This window comes from Ranitomeya imitator, chromosome 1 (genome assembly GCF_032444005.1).
Source record: "Ranitomeya imitator isolate aRanImi1 chromosome 1, aRanImi1.pri, whole genome shotgun sequence".
NCBI lineage: Eukaryota > Metazoa > Chordata > Amphibia > Anura > Dendrobatidae > Ranitomeya > Ranitomeya imitator.
Genome location: NC_091282.1, coordinates 1,213,383,377 through 1,213,395,115, shown reverse-complemented (window position 1 = coordinate 1,213,395,115; position 11,739 = coordinate 1,213,383,377). Strand labels below are relative to the sequence as shown.

The following is an 11,739-nucleotide window of genomic DNA, read 5'->3' as shown; positions in this document are numbered from 1 at the left end:
TCTTGGCGATTCTGACATTGTTTTCTCGTGACATATTGTACTTCATTTTAGTAGTAACATTTATTCGATATAACTTGCGTTTATTTGTGAAAAAAACGGAAATTTGGCGAAAATTTTGAAAATTGCGCAATTTTCCAACTTTAAATTTTTATGCCCTTAAATCACAGAGATATGTCACGCAAAATACTTAATAAGTAACATTTCCCACATGTCTCCTTTACATCAGCACAATTTTGGAACCAAAATTTTTTTTTGTTAGGGAGTTATAAGGGTTCAAAGTTGACCAGCAATTTCTCATTTTTACAACACCATTTTTTTTTAGGGACCACATCTCATTTGATGTCATTTTGAGGGGTCTATATGATAGAAAATACCCAAGTGTGACACCATTCTAAAAACTGCACCCCTCAAGGTGCTCAAAACCACATTCAAGAAGTTTATTAACCCTTCAGGGGTTTCACAGGAATTTTTGGAATGTTTAAATAAAAATGAATATTTAACTTTTTTTCACACAAAATTTATTTCAGCTCCAATTTGTTTTATTTTACCAAGGGTAACAGGATAAAATGGATGCCAAACATTGTTGTACAATCTGTACTGAGTACGCTGATACACCATATGTGGGGGTAAACCACTGTTTGGGCGCATGGCAGAGCTCGGAAGGGAAGGAGCGCCATTTGACTTTTAAATGCAAAATTGACAGGAATTGAGATGGGACACCATGTTGCGTTTGGAGAGCCACTGATGTGCCTAAACATTGAAACCCCCCACAAGTGACACCATTTTGGAAAGTAGACACCCTAAGGAACTTATCTAGATGTGTGGTGACCACTTTGACCCACCAATTGCTTCACAGAAGTTTATAATGCAGAGCCGTAAAAATAAAAAATCATATTTTTTCACAAAAATGATCTTTTCGCCCCCAATTTTTTATTTTCCCAAGAGTAAGAGAAGAAATTGAACCTCAAAAATTGTTGGCCAATTTGTCCTGAGTACGCTGATACCCCGTATATGGGTGTAAACCATTGTTTGGGCGTATGGCAGAGCTCGGAAGGGAAGGAGCGCCATTTTACTTTTCAATGCAAAATTGACTGGAATTGAGATGGGATGCCATGTTGCGTTTGGAGAGCCCCTGATGTGCCTAAACATTGAAATCCCCACAAGTGACACCATTTTGGAAAGTAGACCCCTTAAGGAACTTATCTAGAGGTGTGGTGAGCACTTTGACCCAACAAGTGCTTCACAGAAGTTTATAATGCAGAGCCGTAAAAATAAAAAATCATATTTTTTCACAAAAATAATCTTTTCGCCCCCAATTTTTTATTTTCCCAAGGGTAAGAGAAGAAATTAGACCACAAAAGTTGTTGTGCAATTTGTCCTGAGTGCGACGATACCCCATATGTGGGGGTAAACCACTGTTTGGGCGCATGGCAGAGCTCGGAAGGAAAGGAGCGCCATTTGACTTTTCAATGCAAAATTGACTGGAATTGAGATGGGACGCCATGTTGCGTTTGGAGAGCCCCTGATGTGCCTAAACATTGGAACCCCTCACAAGTGACACCATTTTGAAAAGTAGACCCCTTAAGGAACTTATCTAGATGTGTGGTGAGCACTTTGACCCAACAAGTGCTTCACAGAAGTTTATAATGCAGAGCCGTAAAAATAAAAAATCTTATTTTTTCACAAAAATGATCTTTTCGCCCCCAATTTTTTATTTTCCCAAGGGTAAGAGAAGAAATTAGACCACAAAAGTTGTTGTGCAATTTGTCCTGAGTGCGACGATACCCCATATGTGGGGGTAAACCACTTTTTGGGTGCATAGCAGAGCTCGGAAGGGAAGGAGCGCCATTTGACTTTTCAATGCAAAATTGACTGGAATTAAGATGGGACGCCATGTTGGTTTGGAGAGCCCCTGATGTGCCTAAACATTAAAAACCCCCACAAGTGACACCATTTTGGAAACTAGACCCTCTAAGGAACTTATCTAGATGTGTTTTGAGAGCTTTGAACCCCCAAGTGTTTCACTACAGTTTATAACGCAGAGCCGTTAAAATAAATTTATTTTTTTTTCGCAAAAATTTTTTAGCCCCCAGTTTTGTATTTTCACAAGGGTAACATAATAAATTGGACCCCAAAAGTTGTTGTCCAATTTGTCCTGAGTACGCTGATACCCCATATGTGGGGGGGAACCACTGTTTGGGCGCATGGCAGAGCTCGGAAGGGAAGGAGCGCCATTTGGAATGCAGACTTAGATGGATTGGTCTGCAGGAGTCACGTTGCATTTGCAGAGCCCCTGATGTACCCAAACAGTACAAACCCCCCACAAGTGACCCCATATTAGAAACTAGACCTCCCATGGAACTTATCTAGATGTGTTGTGAGAACTTTGAACCCCTAAGTGTTTCACTACAGTTTATAACGCAGACCCGTGAAAATAAAAATTCTTTTTTTTTTCACAAAAATGATTTTTTAGCCCCCAGCTTTGTATTTTTACAAGGGTAACAGAATAAATTGGACCCCAAAAGTTGTTGTTCAATTTGTCCTGAGTACGCTGATACCCCATATGTGGGGGGGAACCACTGTTTGGGCTCATGGCAGAGCTCGGAAGGGAAGGAGCGCCATTTGGAATGCAGACTTAGATGGATTGGTCTGCAGGCGTCACGTTGCATTTGCAGAGCCGCTGATGTACCCAAACAGTAGAAACCACCCACAAGTGACCCCATATTGGAAACTAGACCTCCCATGGAACTTATCTAGATGTGTTGTGAAAACTTTGAACCCCCAAGTGTTTCACTACAGTTTACAACGCAGAGCCGTGAAAATAAAAATCCTTTTTTTTCCCACAAAAATGATTTTTAGCCCCCCAAATTTTTATTTTCCCAAGGATAACAAGAGAACTTGGACCCAAAAAGTTGTTGTCCAATTTGTCTCGAGTACGCTGATACCCCATATGTTGGGGTAAACCCCTGTTTGGGCGCACGGGAGAGCTCGGAAGTGAAGGAGCACTGTTTTACTTTTTCAATGCAGAATTGGCTGGAATTGAGATCGGACGCCATGTCGCGTTTGGAGAGCCCCTGATGTGTCTAAACAGTGGAAACCCCCCAATTATAAATGAAACCCTAATCCAAACGCACCACTAACCCTAATCCCAACTGTAACCCTAACCACACACCTAACCCAGACACACCCCTAATTCTAATCCCAACCCTAATCCCAACCGTAAATGTAATCCAAACCCTAACCCTAGCCCCAACCCTAGCCCTAACCCTAACCCTAACCCTAACCGGAAAATGGAAATAAATACATTTTTTTTAATTTTATTATTTTTCCCTAAGGCTAGGTTCACATTGCGTTAGGGAAATCCGTTTAGCACTAGCGGATTGCGCTAACACAATGTCTTTTTAGGTGTCGTGTTTAGTGGTCGCGTTAACGTCCCCGCTCTGGAAGATCGGGGATCGGACCTCGGGCGCGCCGCGGACGCTGCAAGCAGCGTCTGAGGCGCGCCACAAAAGAATGGCACCTTGCTAGCGCGAGCCGAAAATGGCACGCTCTAGCGATGCGCTACACCTGAAAATCACATTGCTGTCAATGGTTGTGCTAACGGACCCGTTGCACGGCGTTAATTGTGACATTTTCGCCGTGCAACGCTGTCCGTTAGCGTTAACCCATTAACGCAATGTGAACCTAGCCTAACTAAGGGGGTGATGAAGGGGGGTTTGATTTACTTTTATAGCGAGTTTTTTAGCGGATTTTTATGATTGGCAGCCGTCACACACTAAAAGACGCTTTTTATAGCAAAAAAGTTTTTGCGTCTCCACATTTTGAGACCTATAATTTTTCCATATTTTGGTCCACAGAGTCATGTGAGGTCTTGTTTTTTGCGGGACGAGTTGACGTTTTTATCGGTTACATTTTCGGACACGTGACAGTTTTTGATCGCTTTTTATTCCGATTTTTTTGTGAGGCAGAATGACCAAAAACCAGCTATTCATGAATTTCTTTTGGGGGAGGCGTTTATACCGTTCCGCGTTTGGTAAAATTGATGAAGCAGTTTTATTCTTCGGGTCAGTACGATTACAGCGACACCTCATTTATATCATTTTTTTTATGTTTTGGCGCTTTTATACGATAAAAGCTATTTTATAGAAAAAATAATTATTTTGGCATCGCTTTATTCAGAGGACTATAACTTTTTTATTTTTTTGGTTATGATGCTATATGGCGGCTCGTTTTTTGCGGGACAAGATGACGTTTTCAGAGGTAACATGGTTATTTATATCCGTCTTTTTGATCGCGTGTTATTCCACTCTTTGTTCAGCGTTATGATAATAAAGCGTTGTTTTTTGGCTCGTTTTTTTTTTTTTTTTCTTACGGTGTTCACTGAAGGGGTTAACTAGTGGGCCAGTTTTATAGGTCGGGTCGTTACGGACGCGGCGATACTAAATATGTGTACTTTTATTGTTTTTTTGTTTTTTTTTTATGTAAAGAAATGTATTTATGGGAATAATATTTTTTTTTTTCTGCTTTATTTAGGAATTTTTTTTTTATTTTTTTTTTTACAAGTGTGGACATTTTTTTTTTTACTTTTTCACTTTGTCCCAGGGGGGGACATCACAGATCACCGATCTGACAGTGTGCACAGCACTCTGTTAGATCGGTGATCTGACATACAGCCGGGCAGGATTAGAGCTGCAGCTGCAGCCTGATCCTGACCCGGAAGTGCTCCCTGCAGGACCCGGATGCAGCCCGGCGGCCATTTTGGATCCGGGGACTGCAGGGAGAAGACTCTCGGTACACGGTGAGCACATCACCGTGTACCGATCGTCTCAGGGAAGCCCGCAGGGAGCCCCCTCCCTGCGCGATGCTTCCCTGCACCGCCGGCACACCGCGATCATCTTTGATCGCGGTGTGCCGGGGGTTAATGTGCCGGGAGCGGTCCGTGACCGCTCCTGGCACATAGTGCCGGATGTCAGCTGCGATAGGCAGCTGACACCCGGCCGCGATCGGCCGCGCTCCCCCCGTGAGCGCGGCCGATCGCATATGACGTACTATCCCGTCCATGGGAATTAAGTCCCAGGTCACCTGGACGGGATAGTACGTCATATGGGATTAAGGGGTTAAACATAGCTCTTGGGGGAAGCTCGTAGAGGGACGACAAAAGGATTACATGTCTTCTCACGATATTAGCTTACATTTAAGTCTAAACATGGGGTAGCTGTGTGACCTGGTTAAGTAGAATCCATTTCTCGGATTATGCTGGTTCTGGAACCCAGAAAAATTACTGTGTGGTAGCTCTACTGATGCACATTCCAAAAATGTAAGATTCCCCCTATCTCACTTAATCGATGCAATTATATTTGGTCTTAAAATGAACACTGTACTAGAAAAAAAGAGATGGCCAACCAGTTCAGAGCCATAAAACTAACCAGCGAGGGCTGCTAGCACACTGGTTTCACATTATAGCTGTACAGCAGGGGAGAGGGAGAAGTGGACTCACACACACATGCAGCTGTGAAGGGGGTTGTTGCAAGGGGGGATCAAGGCTAGAGCCTGCTAGAACAAAGCCAAGGAGATGTAGCAGAGCTGTGTAGGCATGCATATTCATGACAGTGGCATGCACAGAGATGAGTAACAACAAACTTAGAAAGATTACAGTCCATTGAGATACAAGGCCCGATGACTTGATTGCCCCAACTTGGATTATCTAAGCATCTTTGAGGGTTCAGTGGTGGTGAATGAGGCAGCTCTGTATTTCTTCTGTTGGAATGAAGATGCCATTGCTTCTGTTATGTAGTGTCTCTGAACACAGGCAGACCCTCCTTTTTATAGGTCACGACTTCTTATTCAGTCATTCTACCACAGGATTGGGGAAAGGTGGTAGGAGGCCATCCCTCACTGCTGAAATGTTCAAACAACATGCATAGATTGCCCTTCATATTGCAGAGCACGAATGGGTCATCAACATATTAACAAACATTCAAACATTGTGCCATTGTTTCCCAAAGATAGTAGAACAATACAAGGAGCAGTGGCAGCACGGCGGCACGGTGGCTCAGTGGTTAGCATTGTACGGTGGCTCAGTGGTTAGCACAGCAGCCTTGCAGCGCTGGAGTCCTGGGTTCTAATCCCACTTTGGACAACATCTGCAAGGAGTTTGTATGTTCTCCCCGTGTTTGCGTGGGTTTCCTCCGGGTTCCCCGGTTTCCTCCCACATTCCAAAGACATACTGATAGGGAATTTAGATTGTGAGCCCCATCGTTGACAGTGATGATAATGTGTGCAAAACTGTAAAGCGCTGCGGAATATGTTAGCGCTCATAATAATAATTAATAATAATTTTATTTATATAGCGGCAACATATTCCGCAGCGCTTTACAAATTATAGAGGGGACTTGTACAGACAATAGACATTACAGCATAACAGAAATGACAGTTCAAAACAGATACCAGGAGGAGTGAGGGCCCTGCTGCTCGCAAGCTTACAAACTATGAGGAAAAGGGGAGACACGAGAGGTGGATGGTAACAATTGCTTTAGTTATTCGGACCGGCCATAGTGTAAGACTCAGGTGTTCATGTAAAGCTGCATGAACCAGTTAACTGCCTAAGTAAAAACTCATTTGTTCAGACTGGCCTACCGCCTCAATGCATTAACCTAACGATCCCTGTGTGGCCTATATTAAAAAAAAAAAAAAAAAATTAATTAACTGGTTCATGCAGCTTTACATGAACACCCAAGCCTTACACTATGGCTGGTCCGAATAACTATAGCAATTGTTACCATCCACCTCTCGTGTCTCCCCTTTTCCTCATAGTTTGTAAGCTTACGAGCAGGGCCCTCACTCCTCCTGGTATCTGTTTTGAACTGTATTTCTGTTATGCTGTAATGTCTATTGTATGTACAAGTCCCCTCTATAATTTGTAAAGCGCTGCGGAATATGTTGGCGCTATATAAATAAAAATTATTATTATTATTATTATTATAAGTATGTAGCAGTACAGACACAGAGGGCTAATACTGCATAAAGTGAATGAGAACATGATGCGAGGAACCTGATTATGGTTTTGGTTTTTTTACTTTTTGAATGGGCCACTGTTGTGAATTCTGTGATCAAGCTCCCTCCTGTGGTCACAAGTGGTACTGCGGCTTCTGAGTTTCCTTCCTCAGGTGATGAGGTTAAGTCGTTAGGTGCTGCTCTATTTAACTCCACCTAGTGCTTTGATCCTGGCCTTCAGTCAATGTTCCAGTATTGGTCTGGCTCTCTCCTGGATCGTTCTTGTGGCCTGTCTGCTCAGCATAAGCTAAGTTCTGCTTGTGTTACTTTTGTTGCTATATTTTCTGTCCAGCTTGCTTTAATTTGTTTTTCTTGCTTGCTGGAAGCTCTGAGACGCAGAGGGAGCACCTCCGTACCGTTAGTCGGTGCGGAGGGTCTTTTTGCCCCTCTGCGTGGTTGTTTGTAGGTTTTTGTGTTGACCGCAAAGCTATCTTTCCTATCCTCGGTCTATTCAGTAAGTCGGGCCTCGCTTTGCTAAATCTATTTCATCTCTGTGTTTGTACTTTCATCTTAACTCACAGTCATTATATGTGGGGGGCTGCCTTTTCCTTTGGGGAATTTCTCTGAGGCAAGGTAGGCTTATTGCCGTTGGCTGAGTTCACCCTTAATAATCGGGCCAGCTCGGCTACCTTGGTTTCGCCGTTTTTCTGCAATTCTGGGTTCCATCCTCGTTTCTCTTCAGGGCAGGTTGAGTCTTCAGACTGTCCTGGTATGGATACTGTGGTGGACAGGTTGCAGCGGATTTGGACTCATGTAGTGGACAATTTGACCTTGTCCCAGGAGAAGGCTCAACGTTTCGCTAATCGCAGACGCTGTGTGGGTCCCCGACTTCGTGTTGGGGATTTGGTTTGGTTGTCGTCTCGTTATATTCCTATGAAGGTTTCCTCTCCTAAGTTTAAGCCTCGTTTCATTGGTCTGTATAGGATTTCTGAGGTTCTTAATCCTGTGTCTTTTCGTTTGACCCTTCCAGATTCTTTTTCCATCCATAACGTATTCCATAGGTCATTGTTGCGGAGATACGTGGCACCTATGGTTCCATCTGTTGATCCTCCTGCCCCGGTTTTGGTGGAGGGGGAGTTGGAGTATATAGTGGAGAAGATTTTGGATTCTCGTGTTTCGAGACGGAAATTCCAGTATCTGGTTAAGTGGAAGGGTTATGGTCAGGAAGATAATTCCTGGGTCTTTGCCTCTGATGTCCATGCTGCCGATCTTGTTCGTGCCTTTCATATGGCTCATCCTGGTCATCCTGGGGGCTCTGGTGAGGGTTCGGTGACCCCTCCTCAAGGGGGGGTACTGTTGTGAATTCTGTGATCAAGCTCCCTCCTGTGGTCACAAGTGGTACTGCGGCTTCTGAGTTTCCTTCCTCAGGTGATGAGGTTAAGTCGTTAGGTGCTGCTCTATTTAACTCCACCTAGTGCTTTGATCCTGGCCTTCAGTCAATGTTCTAGTATTGGTCTTGCTTCCTCCTGGATCGTTCCTGTGGCCTGTCTGCTCAGCATAAGCTAAGTTCTGCTTGTGTTACTTTTGTTGCTATATTTTCTGTCCAGCTTGCTTTAATTTGTTTTTCTTGCTTGCTGAAAGCTCTGAGACGCAGAGGGAGCACCTCCGTACCGTTAGTCGGTGCGGAGGGTCTTTTTGCCCCTCTGCGTGGTTGTTTGTAGGTTTTTGTGTTGACCGCAAAGCTACCTTTCCTATTCTCAGTCTATTCAGTAAGTCAGGCCTCGCTTTGCTAAATCTATTTCATCTCTGTGTTTGTACTTTCATCTTAACTCACAGTCATTATATGTGGGGGGCTGCCTTTTCCTTTGGGGAATTTCTCTGAGGCAAGGTAGGCTTATTTTTCTATCTTCAGGCCTAGCTAGTTTCTCAGGCTGTGCCGAGTTGCATAGGGAGCGTTAGGCGCAATCCACGGCTACCTCTAGTGTGGTGTGATAGGATTAGGGATTGCGGTCAGCAGAGTTCCCACGTCTCAGAGCTCGTCCTATGTTTTTTGCTTATTGTCAGGTCACTTTGTGTGCTCTGAACTTCAAGGTCAATTGTGGTTCTGAATTACCTATTCATAACAGGCCACACGGGGATAGTTAGGTTAATGCGTTGAGGCGGTAGGCCAATCTGAACAAATGAGTTTTTAGGGCACGCTTAAAACTGTGGGGATTGGGGATTAATCATATTAGCCTAGGTAGTGCATTCCAAAGAATCGGCGCAGCAGATGTAAAGTCTTGGAGACGGGAATGGGAGGTTCTGATTATTGAGGATGTTAACCAGAGGTCATTAGCGGAGCGGAGGGCACAGGTAGGGTGGCAGACTGAGACCAGAGAGGAGATGTAGGGTGGTACTGAGCCATGGAGTGCTTTGTGGATGAGGGTAGTAGTTTTTTACTGGATTCTGGAGTGGATGGGTAACCAGTGTAATGACTGGCACAAGGTAGAGGCATCGGTGTAACGGTTGGTGAGGAATATGATCCTGGCTGCAGCATTCAGGACAGATTGGAGCGGGGAGAGTTTGGTAAGAGGGCGGCCGATTAGTAGAGAGTTACAATAATCCAGATGAGAATGAATGAGTGAAACAGTAAGAGTTTTTGCAGAGTCGAAAGTAAGAAAAGGGCGAATTCTAGAAATGTTTTTGAGATGCAGATAAGATGAGCGAGCCAGTGATTGGATGTGCGCTATATAAAAATAAAGATTATTATTATTATTACTTGGACAGATACAATAGCTAATCAGCATTCAGTCAACAAATGCAGCCAGTGATCAATAATTCAGGGCCAATAAGGGTCAACATTCATTCTCACATGAACTTTAGCTCATGTCCCTGGGCCTACTGAAATAATATGTCTGGATAATTCAGATTAAATGCGATGTTGCCACATACCACGTCTCCCATCTAAATTAGCCAGACATGATCGGCTTCCAATCATCCTTTTCCAGTTATCGGGGACAATCTGTTAGCATGTCTTTAAGCAATGGTTAGAAAAAAAAATTCCTTTCTTGGCACTTCCGGAAGACAAGGATAGTTTGGAGGTTGAGATAATTTGCTCAGTACCAATTAGGACACTTTAATAAGAACAAAACAACGCGTTTCAGCCCACAATGGCCTTCATAAGGTATAGTATGTGCTGCTATACATATAAGACATCCAAAGGGTGAGTGCCACAATATATATTTCTTGCTGTGAATATACTCCTACACTTAGACTCTGTGCCCCTTGTCTCCCCTTTATATCTCCTTCCGATATCCATGTCTTTAAGCAGAGACACGAATGTAAGAGGTTTCACCTTCATGAGAACGAAACTTTGTATCATCCAGTTTCCTCAAAGCATATTCCATGTTATCCTTGCGCACAAACTCCACAATCCCGGTACCATCCTTCTGCACATCAGCATAGCAGACATCTCCAGCTTCTCTCATATGATCTTTTAGATCCTGCCAACTTCCCGAAGGGGGAAGCTCTGAGACGAAGACTCTGTATTCAGTTCACAGAGAAAGTGATCCGTTCCTCCATCGGAGTCCTTCTTAACCTCCACCTGGTCTTCTGCTTTCCAGCTTGACCTGGGAAATTCCACAAGTAAACGACAAGAACCAAACTCGCATCCATTGCTTCTACTCACGGCGTTCTCCGTCTCCCGCGGATCCTGAAAGCTGATGTAGGCAAATGGTGTGATACTGCCTCCCCCATGATTCTTCATCTCCATGGTATGGATCCTCCCATACTAATGGAACAACTCCTCCAGCTCCTTCTCTCGTACATTGGCTTGTAAGTTGCCCACAAAAAGGTGCCCATTCTCCAAACGCTGACCCCCAGCCAAGGAGAAGGCCACTTGGCTGCCTGGTAAATTGTGTTCTGGTGGTAGAATACCTGAGAGACCCAGTGTTCTGAGGTCCCTGAGCCTTGATATCACTGACCTTGACTGGCTGGAGGTGGCTATGGAGGTAGGCTGGTGTAGGGTGGTCAATCTGCCATATAGTGTGAACAGTGTATATCACTTCATCCTTTGCTTTTGTATCCTGGGAGTAGGGCCCCTTAGACCCTGATGGCTTGTCTTGGCAGACATTGACTCGATTTGCCAGCAGACAGACTCCAGGCATAGGGCCCCAGCCCTCGGAACAATCTTTGGCAACATGTTCAAGACGTCAGCATGTATAACAGCACCGTGTGAGGCAAATCACTGGTACTGTTGATAAGTTACTCTCTGTCTGTCTGTTCGTGCCACACATTACAACTGTCCTCCGCTTTACGAAGCTATGCCGCCTGTGTACTACTCAAACCTGCAATGCTCTGAGAACATGTGAGTGTTATCTTTTCTCCTGTAATCCCTTTATGTTATAATTACCTTGTACATATTTGCAATTGTCTCATTTGTAACATCATTTGTAAAATATTTTGATAAAACACTGCCTGAAACTTTTGATGGGGTATATTATTTAATACTAGTTGATTCTCTTGTTCTAAACCGTACCCTAAGTCTCCTGAAGGGAATTACGCTACTGTTGTGTTGGGTTAGCTTTGGACCCGTTTAATTGAAGCTGGTGGCAGCGATACCGTGTGCAGACTTTTGGGTGATGTCGTAGCGACTGCGGCGTTGATAATTATTGTTCCTGCCTGAGTGGGAGTAGTTTATCGCGTCGCTGCAGCATGCCCAATAGCCAGTACATAGCAGGCAGCCTGTCTGGTGACTAATTACCCAGG

The 11,739-nt window shown here is 44.1% G+C and overlaps 1 pseudogene; it reads right to left on the bottom strand.

Moving 5' to 3' along the window:
• Positions 1-10,295: 10,295 nt before the first annotated feature.
• Positions 10,296-11,739, bottom strand: part of LOC138657141 (serine/arginine-rich splicing factor 9 pseudogene) — a 43,629-nt pseudogene continuing 42,185 nt past the window's right edge.